Source organism: Schistocerca gregaria, chromosome 6, assembly GCF_023897955.1.
Source record: "Schistocerca gregaria isolate iqSchGreg1 chromosome 6, iqSchGreg1.2, whole genome shotgun sequence".
Classification (NCBI taxonomy): domain Eukaryota; kingdom Metazoa; phylum Arthropoda; class Insecta; order Orthoptera; family Acrididae; genus Schistocerca; species Schistocerca gregaria.
The window spans coordinates 43,337,810-43,352,493 of record NC_064925.1 but is presented as its reverse complement, the minus strand read 5'-3'; positions in this window follow the sequence as shown (position 1 = coordinate 43,352,493).

The following is a 14,684-nucleotide window of genomic DNA, read 5'->3' as shown; positions in this document are numbered from 1 at the left end:
TCAGTGCCCTGTTAACGAATATTTTTAAAAACACGACAAATATGCACTGAGAACAGACATCGACTGAAGAGGGTCAGATTTTATTTATAAATTCCTTTTGGAATTCACATATAGTAATACTGACTAAATGAAAGCAGACACTAATTACAGTTGTAATTTATATACTATATTTATTCAATTGAAGTATCAAGACATAAAAAGGATCACTTGATAAATATTTAGTATTATTTTGCAACATTTGTAACTTTTGCAGCTGACGATGTTTAAAACTTTAATATCTCACCATTAATAGGGCAGTAACAATTATTACTCCTCTTTATAAGTTCTTTAGAACTAGGATCAAACTAGATAAAAATTCAGAGTTAGTGACCTGAATTAAAAAGGCGATGTCACTTCCTTTCACTTATTTTGTGAGTGGTGAGTCATGAAAAAGAAAATGTTCTTCCCGGTGGTTGACCAGTTGTGATCTGATCTCTGAGAAGTCCTGCCGATTTCTAAATCTGCCGCAGCGATTTGCTTGGCTGGAAGAGTGGGCGAAGTCCAACAGTAGCGAATTAGTAGGCGACGGATGCAGTATGTTTCGCGCGCATAGGCAGGAACAGGATAGTTAATTCTTATCTAATTATTGAAACAGTCATCAGAAATGCCTGCTGACCACTGCTCTATCTCAGATGAGCAGCTTATGGAGTTGATATCCGAACAGCGTATTCTTTCGAGCATAGCTAACGCTGAGTTGAACTCAATACAGGAGTTTAATTGGATACACATATGAATAAAACTGAATGAAACCTATAAGCAGAGATTTCTTTTGTCCGAAACACTGGGCGTGTTATCTCATTTCTTCGGAGAGGTAGACCAACGTAGGCGCGCGTTTTCGACTGGTCAGCAACCCGCTGCAATGACGGAATCCAGACACGCCCTTCGATCTTTCTCAAACGACTTTACAAAAAGCTTTTGGCAAAAAAATTGTTCTTTACTTTTATCTCTATGTGCTAATATTCCATTAATGGTCTTAGTTATTGTCATATTTACGTGGAATTAAGACACTGCGCGAAATTCGAAGAGTTTTCAATGAAAACCATAGCTCGCTATAATTTTGTGTTGCGTATTGTTATTGCACATGGAACTTACCTAACGCAGTCAACTTTTCTTGAGACTTGAGCGGACGTCTGTCACCAAACTCGAGGAAATTTATCTGATGCAGCTCACTCATTGGGTATCGCGCCGCGCCAGCGATAAAGCCAGAGTGAAATATTCGCATCATTCCCCATATTTCATAAACGGTTTGAGATATCTAAACGAGATTTTGGCAAATGATACACAGAGGATTTTTGACTTACGATTATCATGCGAAACATTGCCATATTGATCCACTAACTACAGACTTTTCGATGAAAGAAAGTCATTTTTTAGGGCAATCGATGGCTGGTGAAACGGTAAATGCTACCGATTTTGTGCAACTTTAGTGAAGGTGTTACATGTTTTGTAGTGAGGGTGTGCTTTTCCATAGCTACTGACCTTGCTTTTCCTCAGTTCGTAACTTCATTACCTTACTAAGACACTGTTTCAAAATTTCCTCGCAGTCATTTCTGTTTAACGAAGCTATTTCAACATCGAAACTAGTTACATGTGATGGTCCTACTTAATATTCGCCACTCATGGCGTTTCTCTGAACGCTACATGTGGTCAACTTATCAGGCTGCATTTTCGGCGAAGTTATTTGTACGTACGAACCAAAGCAGGTGACAGATCTTATTGAAAGGGTACCTATCGAATGTGCGTGTGGAGGAGCAACACTTCGTATTTACAGAAATGTAAGCGTAGGTTTCAGATCAGAACGGCACTTACCCTGCAGCGCCTGCCCTTAACCTCCACCACTACTGCTCTCCTCACACGTGCCCTGCCATTTGCGATCTACCGGCCACTATTCTGCGCTGACTACCGAGCCCTTAACCAGTTATTTTGTGTCCAGTGTTTTGTGGGCAATACTATGCACAACGATTAAAATTCAGCCTGTTGAAATCTGTGAACTTTCTTCTCATAGTCAATCATGTAAGGGTCTACGGATTGTGCGCAGCCGTACGGTACGTAACATGTGCTCGCCAGCTGACCTGTCTAATGCTGACAGTTTGCTTGGTCAGTAGACGCGCATCCGGCCGCAGTGCGACGCTAAGTACGCCACCGGCCGCTGTCTGTCCACAGCGCGTGGTATTAACTAGCGCGGCCTCAGGCGCGAGTATGTCTTTTCGTAGCTCACCATGGAGCCTTCCGATATGACAGCATTAACCACTGTTAGGATGTCGGACACAGTGACGATGGGTACGCGTAGCGTGCGTGTTTTATAATCCGCCTTCACTAATAGAACTGTTTAAACTTCCTTCTCGGTGTTCGCATATTGCCGTACATCAAGGACCCACCGCTTACAAATCCTTACAACTATTTCGTCTAATTATCATCTTGGGCAACAACACAGACTACCTCCCTTATATAAGTGGCAGCATGGGGATAATGGAAAATCTAGTCCTGAAAATGTGCAGCACAACGTGAACTTCGAGGAGCAGCAGCAACAACATTAACATCATATTCCAACTACGCGGGGACAATCAACGCTGGAACTCAGGTTGGTCTACTCCAGTTTGGCTAGAATACGAAAGGCAGTGATCTATTTTTATTCTACATTTGAGCGACTCATTGGCGTTAAATTAGACGAAATGTCGCAATCGAGAGTAACGTTGTCGATCTACAAACACATTATGAACTGCAAGAGAAGATTCGGCAGTTAAAAGCAGAAAGAAGCGAGACTAACATTCCGAGAGACTTGGCAAATGATAGTTCATGCAGTACAGGTACATCTAGAATGAATTTATTATTGCCATCAGCATCAGTGTCTAGCGGGAAACCCGAAGATGTGAAGGAGGTTTTTTTTTCGGAAACTAGAAGGTGCCGCCCTGTTAGCATCGACAGATTCCGGTAAGCTAGTGATTGCCAAATTAAGAATTCAAAGAGCAGCACAAGATTTCATTAGCACAGAGCCTTCTTGCGTGAAAACAAGATTACAATGAGTTTAGAACGACTGTTGTTCAGAGATTTAAACGTAAAAGCGCAATCAGTTTTTACAGAGAGCAGCTTTGCAGTCTGCGAATGCGACGAGACGAATCTAGCAGTTTGCCGACAGAATTCTAAGCAGCAACGCTCTAACGTACTAGTTAGAAAAAGATGGAAATCGCATTCTGTTGTTCAAAGCTGACCAGAGACGGACACCTTCATTCATGGTTAAGCAAAGCTATTCGATTGGAACGATGTAAAACGTTTCGGGTAGCAGTAGAATCAGCTGTTGATTTCGTTGAAGCACTAAGACGACCGAATGAGATGCAGAAACAAGAATGCAGTCTTCAACACAGCAGTACAACGTAAAAGATGCAATAAGCTGGGTCACAAGCGTAATGTTTGCAAAGAGAATCGAATCTGCTATCATTGCGGGATGCAGGGCACGTTTCGAGAGATTGTCGCAACAAGAAGAAAGGTAATGCGAAGAACAGACAATCTGTGGGACATTTAAACGAGTACAGGGATATACGTGCCACCACTCCGTCCGCCCATTGCCCGAGACTGTGATTCCTGTTAGTTCCAGTGAAAATCAGGCCGCAAATGACTTCGATGTTTTTCCCGCGATATACAGCACCTACCACGAACTACTTATTGACACGGGACCATAGACTATGTGGTGTGGCATAGATAAACGGGATAAATTGAAACTGCGATGGCTAAACGGAGTAAAGCTACGTAACTATGGAGAAGCTGACGTAGGATTACTTCTTGGCCAAGGCCAAGATTAAGGCGAAGGTGAAGGTGAAAATAAAGATAAATACCCAGCAAGGGTGCAAGTAGTTTCAAATAACTAAACGCGCTATGATGGTGTACTTTGATTCGATTTCGTATCCGCTAGCGAGGCAGAGATTTCTCGCAGAAAGAAAGATCAGACTAGGCCGTAGCAACAACCACCCAGAAAATCGCTCTTCAGATCGTACTCAAAGGAGCAGCAATACTGACGTCATGGGAATGGACCACCCAAACGATTCATCAGTTCACAGTCCTGGTCCATGTTCAGATTGATCAGCCTCAGCAAATTCCCAATGGAGCAGGAAATACAATCGACGATGAAGTTCAGTCACCCCGATGCAAGGAACTAACTGTTCTTTATTGACCGAGCCGAGAAGAGTGAATTACTGGATAGAATACATTGTCATGTTGCTAGAAGTGTAGGTGAGAGAGAATGTCGCAAAAGTCCTGGTTACAATAACGAATATGAGCAATGAGGATGTTTTTTGCCAGGAGGAACGAAAGTTGCTGAAGAGTCGAGCGTAAGTAAAAGTGATGTAATACAGTTTCCAGTGAGGTAAACGTTGCAATTATGAACACATTTTTTGTAACAGTACTACAAAATTGCAACGAGGAGAAGTTAATATTGAACTTAAGTGTAAGATTTGGAACAAGATACATTTGACAGCTGATGAACACAAGATTTTAGCACCTGTTTTTTGGAGTATGCAGATTTACTCCGAGAACGTGCAAACTGACCTGTCACTCGATTCAGCATCGTATTCATACTGGGAATGCAGCCTGAATCTCTCAGAAACCATACCGAATACCAGTCAAAGAGTTGGTAGAAGACATTGGCGAAGAACAATTAGAAGCCAGAATTATAAAACAGATCCTTCAGACCCACCGTGGTGTTCGCCTGTTGTAATTGTAAAGAAGAAATCAATTTCTGGAGAACAACAGTTCCGTTTCTGTGTTGATTACTGTTCTTTGAATGCTGTGACCACACCCGACGTTTACCCTTTAACTGGAAACCGCATGCTAGAGCCCATGAGTGGGCCATGTTGCTGAGCGGCGCCTCCAAGGAGCCATTCACAACGGTACTAGAGAAGCATTACGAAATCCAGAAGTCTTATGCACACAGAGGTGAGCCGGAGGGCCGAACAGTTGCTGCTAGACTATTAATGGTCGCTAAGAAGAGAGAGACACTCAATACAGAATCCTGTGGGACTATTCTCCTGGGTATGGGTGGAACTATGAGAGGCACCAACTTGGACATGGAAAGTACGAAGCGACAGGCAGTTTTGGACATAAAACGGGGTGTTGGCCCCGGAGACCCCACTCATACAATGTGCTGAGCGTATGATATCGCCAGGTTGTGCCGTATTCTGTACGTTAGTTAGCCTTTTCCAAACGCAACACCTGGTTGCCGTCGTTTTTGTTTGCACGGCAGACTCGATGGACACAAGACCATCAGTGGTAGAGCGACCCTGGCGGAAGCCACCCTGACTTGGAGCCAGCAAGCCACATGACTCCAGGATCCAACCCAACCACCGACATACCATACATTCCAGCAGCTTACGATGAACGTTTGTAAGGCTACTGGGTCGATAGTTATCCACATCAAGCGGGTTTTTACCAGGGTTTGAGCACCTGAATGATGCTCTTCCGACATTGCGATGGAAAGATGCCATCGCACCAGATTCAATTGAAGATAACGAGAAGTCGCTTGTAGTCAGATGAGAGATGTTTAATCATCTGACCATGGATCTGATCCAGCCAAGGAGCTTTGTCAGGGCAATGCGCTAGAGCACTGAGGAGCTTCCACTCCGTAAATGGGACGTTATAGGATTCACTGGGGCATGTAGTGAAAGAGGACGTTCTCTTCCAACCGCTGTTTGAGAGAGTGCAAAAAGCTAGGGCGTAATTCTCCGACAGAGGCTTGAGCAAAATGCTCGGCAATCGCCTTTGCGCCGGTAAATAATACGCCATTTATGCTAACACTGAATTCTGTTGGGGTCTGGTAACCAAAAAGAAGTTTGATCTTTGCGAAGACTTGGGAAGGTGACATGGCACCCATTGGTCGTGACTTCTCCCCCAGCACCCCTGCTCCCATGAACGAAGGCATAGAGCTGTTGTAAAGGGTATGAGCTGCTCCAGAGAAGGGTGCTGCTCATGCCACTGTAGAGCTCACTGATGCTCCTTAACTGCTTCAGCGACTCCTGGCGACCACCGAGAGACTACCTTACACCTCTGGCACCCTGAAGAGCGAGGGTCCACGTTTTCTGCGAAGAAAATTTTAGTCATCTGCTCAACCATCATATCGATGTTACCAAGTGGCGCAGAGTGAAGGGTAACAGCAGAGGTTTAAGTTTTCCAGCCTTGTTTAAAGCCAATCTGGGCACACGTCCCTATGTCTGATGCTAGGGCAGTGACAGGAAGATGGGGATGTGGTCACTGCCACGCAGGTAGTCATGTGCTCTCATCGGATTAGGGAAAGACAGGGAAAGAAGTCGGCCGTGCCCTTTCAAAGAAATCATCCTGGCATTTGCCTGGAGCGATTTAGGGAAATCATGGAAAGCCTAAATCAGAATGCCCGGACGCGGGATTGAACCGTCGTCCTCCCGAATGCGAGTCCAGTGTGCTAGCCACTGCGCCACCTCACTGTCGCTAAGTAATCACCAGTGGACAGATGGGAGAGGTCCTGGGCTGCAAATTGATAAATCAATGGCCGAGTAACCACTTCAAGCCACATTGAAATGTGTGGCGGCCCCAGTGTTTCAGAGGTAGAGGTCGAACTGAGACAGTAATGTTTCGGTATCTCGACTCTGCCAGTAAGCACACTGCCACCTCAAGGGGTTATGGGCGTTAAAATCTCCCAGAATTGGGAAAGGTTTAGGGAGTTGATCAATCAGCGCACCTAATACAAACAGGGGTACTGTAGTATCTGGAGGAAGATATACATTGCACACAGCTATTTCTTGTGTCGTCATTCTAGCAGCAACAGTTTTAAGAGGGGTTTGAAAGGGCACAGGTTCACTACAGAGTTTAGGACGAACATGAACAGACACTGTTATAGACGCTACGGTTCCTGTCATATCCCTTGCCCTGCGTAGGGCAGGGACCCACATTGCTGGAAACCTGGTTTCCTGGAGGGCAATGTTGATAGCAGGTGTAAATCTTAACAGTTACTGTAGCTCAGCCAGGCGATGGAAAAGCACTGGAGGATGACGTCACCATGAGACTGGGAAGGCATGAAACATTCATTGAGGTAGTTTACACCTGTCACCTACTGCCACCGATTTATTGCCTGAGCAGTATATCCATTGTGTCTGAGGGTCTGGCGAGATCTAGGTCCTCAGCAGACGCCAAAATCGCCGCTCCACCCTCAGACACAGAGCTTGTAGGTAGCAGTGTTGTGGGTGCCACCACAATTTCCTTGTTCTTAGGGGGGTTTTCTTTTTGGATTTGTCTCTGTTCCTTGGGTTTCCCTGGCTGGAGGACTTCATAGGCTTAAGCCTTGGATGAGTGTAAAGCCCTACAACCAGCTGCTTTTGGGCTCCTCAGCCATTGGCAGGTATCTTTCCCACTAGCAGAAACCTCGGAGGAGAGTGGCCTAAATGACTCCATCCTAGCAAGAGGAGCCAAAGAAGCCTTGGCTCAGAAGTGGGCACTGAAATCTCATATGGTGGGGGGGGGAGGTGTTGCTCCTGAAGTAGGTAGTACAGGGAGGGAAGTGCTCCCATCTTCAGGACAGGTGTAGTCTCTTGGTTCTGAGAGGCGACAGGAGTTTTAAGAACTGATAGGGCGACAGGTGTTATTGTAGCATCAACATATGATGTGGTCATAGCCACAGGATGTAGGCGCTCAAAATTCCTCTTGGCCTCCATGTAGGCAAGTCAGTCCAGGGTCTTATATTCCACGATTTTCCCGTTTCTCTGTAAAATCCTGCAATCTGGCGAGCAAGGTGAATGATGCTCTTCACAGTTGACAGATGGGATGCAGAGCACATGGAGTATTGGGATGGATGCATGGATGGATGTCCACAACCTTGACAGGTGGGCTGGAAGTACAGTGGGAAGACATGGCTGAACTTCCAGGACTTAAAGCATCACATCAGATGACGGATATATGGTTTGTCATCACAGTGGTAGACCATCACCTTGACCTCCTTGGGTAATGGGACACCCTCAACAGCCAAGATGAAGGCATTGGTGGCCAACTGGTAATCCCTTTGACCCCAATGGATACGCCAGAGGAAATGAACCCCTTGTCACTCTAAATTGGCGCACAGCTCGTCATCAGACTGCAATAGAAGGTCCCTGTGGAATATAACAACCTGGACCATATTTGAGCTCTTATCAGGTGTGATGGTAACAAACAACCCCAACTTGTTGCAAGTGGGTAATGCCTGTGACTGGGCAGAGGATGCTATTTTTATCAAAGCTGACCCTAAGCCCATTTTGGACAACCCTCCATCTCCACTAACTTGTCCTCCAAATGCTCCACAAAGAACAGACTTCATGGACGACTGATTCACCACTAACTCTCGTACATGTGAGGTACCGGCGCAAGTAAGCTTCAGTGCCATCCTTAGCCTGGCATTCCTGCCATGGTGTGGCCAGGGAAGGGAACGACATGGGGTCATTTCTTAGCATTGAAATTTGACTTTGCCCACTTAAAGACTGCTGGCAGCAGACCACCAGCAAGGGATGAGGTCCTACACTTCATGGTGTGCCATCCACCTTGATGCCACCCACTGACAAGGGGGTCCTCAACAGAAGTGCCACCCAGCCGCAGCAAATGCCACCTGGCAGGATGGCCATTACCGCAAGTCCCAATGCCCCAGGTGGACTCGTTGGCATACATAGAGTTAATGGCACAGGCATCAGCAGAGCTATTGCTGCGTTGTCAGGTGGCTACAACCAACACGGTACATGGCGGCCCCACCGCAACAGACTGGCTACCATGTTGGATATGAGGAACGAAAGTCCATGGGCGTCATCAGTACAGAAGTTACACTGGATAGAGTGTGGTGGAAATTACACCCAGGAAGGAGTCCTCGCCCAAGAGAGAACAGGTGGAACATCAATGTGATGATAAAGTGGGCTAAAGATCTCAGTGCATGATTGACACTGATGCACCATGTAAGGCCCCCTTCCCCAATTGGCTGACTCTTCAGAAAGCTTTGGAAAATTGAGTTCAAACCCTGCAGGGCACCATCACATGAAGGCCAAAATGTGGGACTCCTTTTGGTCACCTATGACAGGCTAGAATGTCTCGGGCCTATTCTAAACCCTGGACCTGCAAGGGGTCTTATGTCGCAAAAATTTCTAAAAATATGCTGCCACCAAGAACAATGCAACATGGACGACTGTCTTGTTAAAGTTTCCAAGTTTTCAAACCAGAAGCAGGGCTCACCTTTTCAGGAGCCGTTTCCCAACTCTAATGCCACTTATTGACGTTATTGTGCTTATAATTATACCAGATGATCATACCCAAAAAAAAAAAAAAACAAGTAGACGATCAATGGAGACAGCTGTAACACACAAGCTCAGTATCCAGAAGTATTGAATGAAATTAGTGAACCTGATATGTTTTGGGATCCTCTACTGAAAACTGAAGATTTTCTGAGCTGGCTCTTTCTGCTTTAACTGCACCGTCTTTACCTCATGCAAATGCTGACAGCTATTTTCAGTAACATTAATTTGATAAAAACAGACATAAGAAACCGGCTAACTGGGATGCGTCAATTTTGAACTGACAAAACCTGTACAGCCGTATGACTAGAAAAAATTATACGGCAACGTAAGAACGGTGTCAGTGGGCTGAGGATATACCTGATATTTGGAGACTAGAAAATACAACTAAAAATTTCCTTATTCGTATGCAAATGTGGGTTAGATGGCGCCACCGTTTATTGATCTGTAGAGGTGTCTAGGCCTAGGTCGCTCATCTAATGGCAGAGAAGGAAGGAAAAACGTTTTATTGTCAAAGATTTGCCAAAGCAACGAAGAGGTTTTTCCCGCCCATGAGAGTGGGATATATTCCCGTCAGCTAACAACACAGTTAAGTAAAGTGCCTTAAAGATCGAATAATACGTACCTATGTAATTTTAGGAATTACTATATTATCACCTAATTGTTATATCACGTTGTGAAATTTATTAATGTGCATCCTCATTTAATCCTAATGTATAAGTAGCGTTTGTGAATCCTTCATACTGCTAAGAGTAAAATAAAATTTTAGCCTATCGTAGTAGTTAATCGATATTAAGCGTTCACGCATTCCAGTAAGTTACTTCTCACTGCCTCTAACCCCTCTTCCTAACCCCCCGCCCTAACGGCCGAGAGGAGCAATGCGTTCAGAACGTGGGTCTAGAAAATGTGGACAAATATTTTATTTAATTCAAAAATTTTGAATTAATAAATGTCTGCTACATTGACCCTCATTAATACGACTTATTTTTGGTTTCATAACACTTGAAATGGTTAATAAATGTACGAGGTTTCAAAGCCAAACTACAACACTTAGTATTATACGTACAACCCTGATGAGGCCAAAAACTCAGAAAACTGGGCAAAGAAGTGCCTAATGCAAGGAAAGATTCACCTACTTCGTTACATAAACGGATGAGAACCTATACTTTTCATAATCGTGTTAGGACTTAAACATCAAACCATTTAAGCGAAAAATACATTCGCAGTAGGTTGTAAGCTGCGAGGAGAGGCTGCTCGTTACATAATTATTTCTAGCCACTTGCTAAGTTAACCGAACCTCAAATACAGTGCTGTTGTACCCCAATTATCGACTGAAATGATTCACTTTTCTGCAACGCGATTTATACGTGACTGACGAGATACAAACCGACAAATCCAAATAAAAGACATTGAAATAAACTTAATTCCAGTGGTGAAGAGTGGCATTTTTCGTAGGGAAGGCTGAGAATTATGAATTGCGATAAAGCAAAATCTTAAATCTTGTAAAACAGGAACACCACACAAGTGACTTAGTAGAAACACGCAACTAAGGAACCAGTACATAAATGCAGAAATATATTAAACACCAACACATTAATTAAAATATAATACATACTAATGCACCGTTAGGCCTACACTTTTTTATAAAATTGTTCCACCCTTCTGTCCTTTTTCTGGTTGTAAACGATGATACGAGGTATGAAATCCTGCCGATTTGTTTAAGGTTTCACAGTTCCCGTCTACCAGTACAGCCAAAATCGTAAAGTCTGATGGTGTCATTTGTGTTGTGAAAGTTGGCCATAACGCTTTTAACGTACCCATGCTTCTTTTGCAAGACAGTGGTCGCTGGAATTTCAAGAACCAACGACAGTAAATTTCACACATTTAGAGAACACATTTTAATGCATTGCTTATAATCCAATTAAGGAGGACCTGAGACTCTGGGGAAACTGATCTACTATAACCTGCGGACTTTCTCATTTACAAGGTGTGTAGAACTGTTTCAGGGGAGTCCTGGAATCCAATACTACTAACGTGTCAATTATTTCTAAAACTAGCCTTCTCAATTTCTGAATAATTCTGTTTCGTTACAATTTTAGCTTCTACTAAATTTGTAAGGCTCTTACCTTCCACAATGCATTTCAAAAATTTCCTCGCATTTTAAGTCTTTTACCAGTCAATGCAGTTTTCAATTTCAAGTTCACGGCGTCTTCTGTCAACAGTTTTACTTTGCAAAATGTAGGTTGGTTGGGTGTGGGATTGAAGGGACCAGACTGCTAAGGTCATCGGTCCCTTGTTCCACGATAAAAATCACACGAAATAAAAACTGTCAGTCGTTAAAAACGGAGAACAGAGAAGGGACGACACAATACAAGAAAGGCAGACAAAGACCAGACAAACGGAACTAAAATTGCACCGAGTGTGAAGGTGGTTGGCCGACCATGAAAATAAGGAAAAGCCAACCACCAAATGACATTAAAACCCACAGTTTAAAACCACAGGCCAAAGGCCCAAGTCAATACAGGAAATAAAAGGACAAACACTCAAATCATACGATAAAAACCCCCTGCCCGAATAAAACTCAACACGAGGTCCGCCATAGCATCGTCATCACATAAAAGGGCAGGGAGGGTATCAGGCAGCGCAAACGTCTGCCTGAGTCCTGTTAAAAGCGGGCAGTCCACCAAAATGTGGACCACCGTCAGAGCTGCCCCGCAGCGACATAGCGGTGGGTCCTCCCGGCGCAACAAATGGCCGTGCGTCAGCCACGTGTGGCCAACGCGCAGCCGCCAGAGGACGACAGAGTCCTTCCGAGAGGCCCGCATGGAGGAGCGCCACACACGGGTTGTCTCCTTCACCGCCCGAAGTTTGTTGGGCGTGGGCAGGGTGCGCCACTCGTCACCCCAGGCACCAAGCACTTTCTGGCGCAAAAGCGACAGGAGATCACACTCCATAAGGCCGAGTTCCAGAGCCGGTGAACTCACTGCCTGTTTAGCCAGCGTGTCAACCCGCTCATTGCCCGGGATGCCGACATGACCTGGGGTCCAAACAAAGACCACGGAGCGGCCGCAACGGGCAAGAGCATGGAGCGACTCGTGGATGGCCATCACCAGATGGGAACGAGGAAAGCACTGGTCAAGAGCTCGTAAATCACTCAGGGAGTCACTACAGATGACAAAGGACTCACCTGAGCGGGAGCGGATATACTCTAGGGCGCGATAGATGGCAACCAACTCGGCAGTGTATACACTGTTCCCGGGTGCCAGCGACCGTTGCTCACAATGATCCTCTAGAGTAAGAGCGTAACCAGTGCGACCAGAGACCATCGAACCGTCGGTATAGGTCACGGCAGATCCGGGAAACTCGGCAAGGAGAGCAACAAAGCGGCGGCGGAGGGCTGGAGGAGGGACCGAGTCTTTCGGACCCTGTGCCAAATCCAGCCGAATGCATGGTCGGCACACACACCAAGGGGGCAGACGGAGATTGGCCCGGAAAACAGGCGGGAGAGGAAAAAACTCAATCCCACACAGTAGAGCCCGGATGCGAACCACGATCATACACCCTGACCGGGGCCGCCTGTCTGGAAGATGGACGATCGAGTGCGGGAACAGGAGACGGTAGTTGGGATGCCCTGGCAAGCTACAAACGTGGGCAGCATAAGCGGCCAGAAGTCGGTCGCGCCGGATCCGCAATGGAGGAACACCAGCCTCCACAAGTAAGCTGTCAACAGGGCTTGTCCGAAATGCTCCTGTGGCGAGTCGGATCCCGCAGTGATGGATGGGATCCAGCAATTGCAACGCTGATGGCGACGCCGAACCATAAGCCACACACCCATAATCAAGGCGGGACTGGATCAGCGCTTGATACAGCCGGAGAAGGGTGGACCGATCGGCACCCCATCCGGTGTGGCTAAGGCAACGGAGAGCGTTTAAATGCCGCCAGCATGTTTGTTTAAGCTGCCTAATATGAGACAGCCAAGTCAGCCGGGCATCAAATACCAGTCCCAAGAACCGATGCGTCTCTACCACAGCAAGAGGTTCACCGTCAAGGTAAAGGCGTGGCTCAGGGTGAACCGTGCGACGCCGGCAGAAATGCACAACGCAGGTCTTAGCGGCCGAAAACTGGAAGCCGTGCGCTACAGCCCACGACTGCGCCTTGCGGATAGCGCCCTGCAGCTGGCGCTCAGCAACTGCAATGCCAGCGGAGCTGTAGTAGAGGCAGAAATCGTCTGCATACAACGAAGCTGCGACGGACGATCCCACCGCCTCAGCGAGCCCATTGATCGCAATTAAAAACAGGGAGACACTGAGGACAGACCCCTGTGGGACCCCGTTCTCCTGGACCCGGGAGGAACTATGGGACGCAGCAACTTGCACGCGGAAGGAACGAGACGACAGAAAATTCTGAATAAAAATCGGGAGCGGGCCCCTAAGACCCCACCCATGAAGTGTGGCCAGGATGTGATATCGCCAAGTCGTATCGTACGCCTTCCGCATGTCGAAGAAGACGGCAACCAGATGTTGGCGGCGTGCAAAGGCTGTACGGACGGCAGAGTCTAGGGAGACCAGATTATCGACGGCAGAGCGGCCTTTGCGGAACCCACCCTGAGACGGAGCCAGAAGGCCTCGAGACTCGAGGAGCCAACTCAACCTCCGGCTCACCATACATTCTAGCAACTTGCAAAGAACGTTGGTGAGGCTTATGGGGCGGTAGCTGTCCACCTCCAGCGGGTTCTTGCCAGGTTTCAACACGGGGAGGACGATGCTTTCTCGCCATTGAGACGGGAACAGACCCTCAACCCAGATGCGGTTGAAAACATCTAGGAGGCGTCGCTTGCAGTTAACAGAGAGGTGTTTCAGCATCTGGCTGTGGATGCGGTCTGGCCCAGGAGCCGTATCAGGGCAAGCAGATAGGGCACTCTGGAATTCCCAGTCGCTGAAAGGAGCATTGTACGACTCCGCGTGGCACGTGTGATAGGAAAGCCTCCAACTTTCCAACCGCTCTTTCCGGGAGCGGAAGGCCAGTGGGTAATTCGTAGATGCGGAACACTGAGCAAAATGCGCTGCTAACCGGTCCGCAATCGTGTCGGAGTCGGTACACACCACTCCATTCAGCGAAAGCCCAGGGACAGAGACAGGCGGCCGATAGCCATGGAGTCGCCTAATCTTAGCCCAAACCTGCGATGCAGAGGTACGGACGCCAATGGTGGAAACATACCGTTCCCAGCACTCCTGCTTCCGTTGGCGAATAAGGCGTCGGGCACGGGCACGGAGCTGTTTAAAAACGATGAGGTTCTCCAAGGACAGGTGCCGCTTATGGCGTTGAAGAGCCCGCCGGCGATCTCTAATCGCCTCTGCGATCTCGGGCGCCCACCAAGGCACAGTC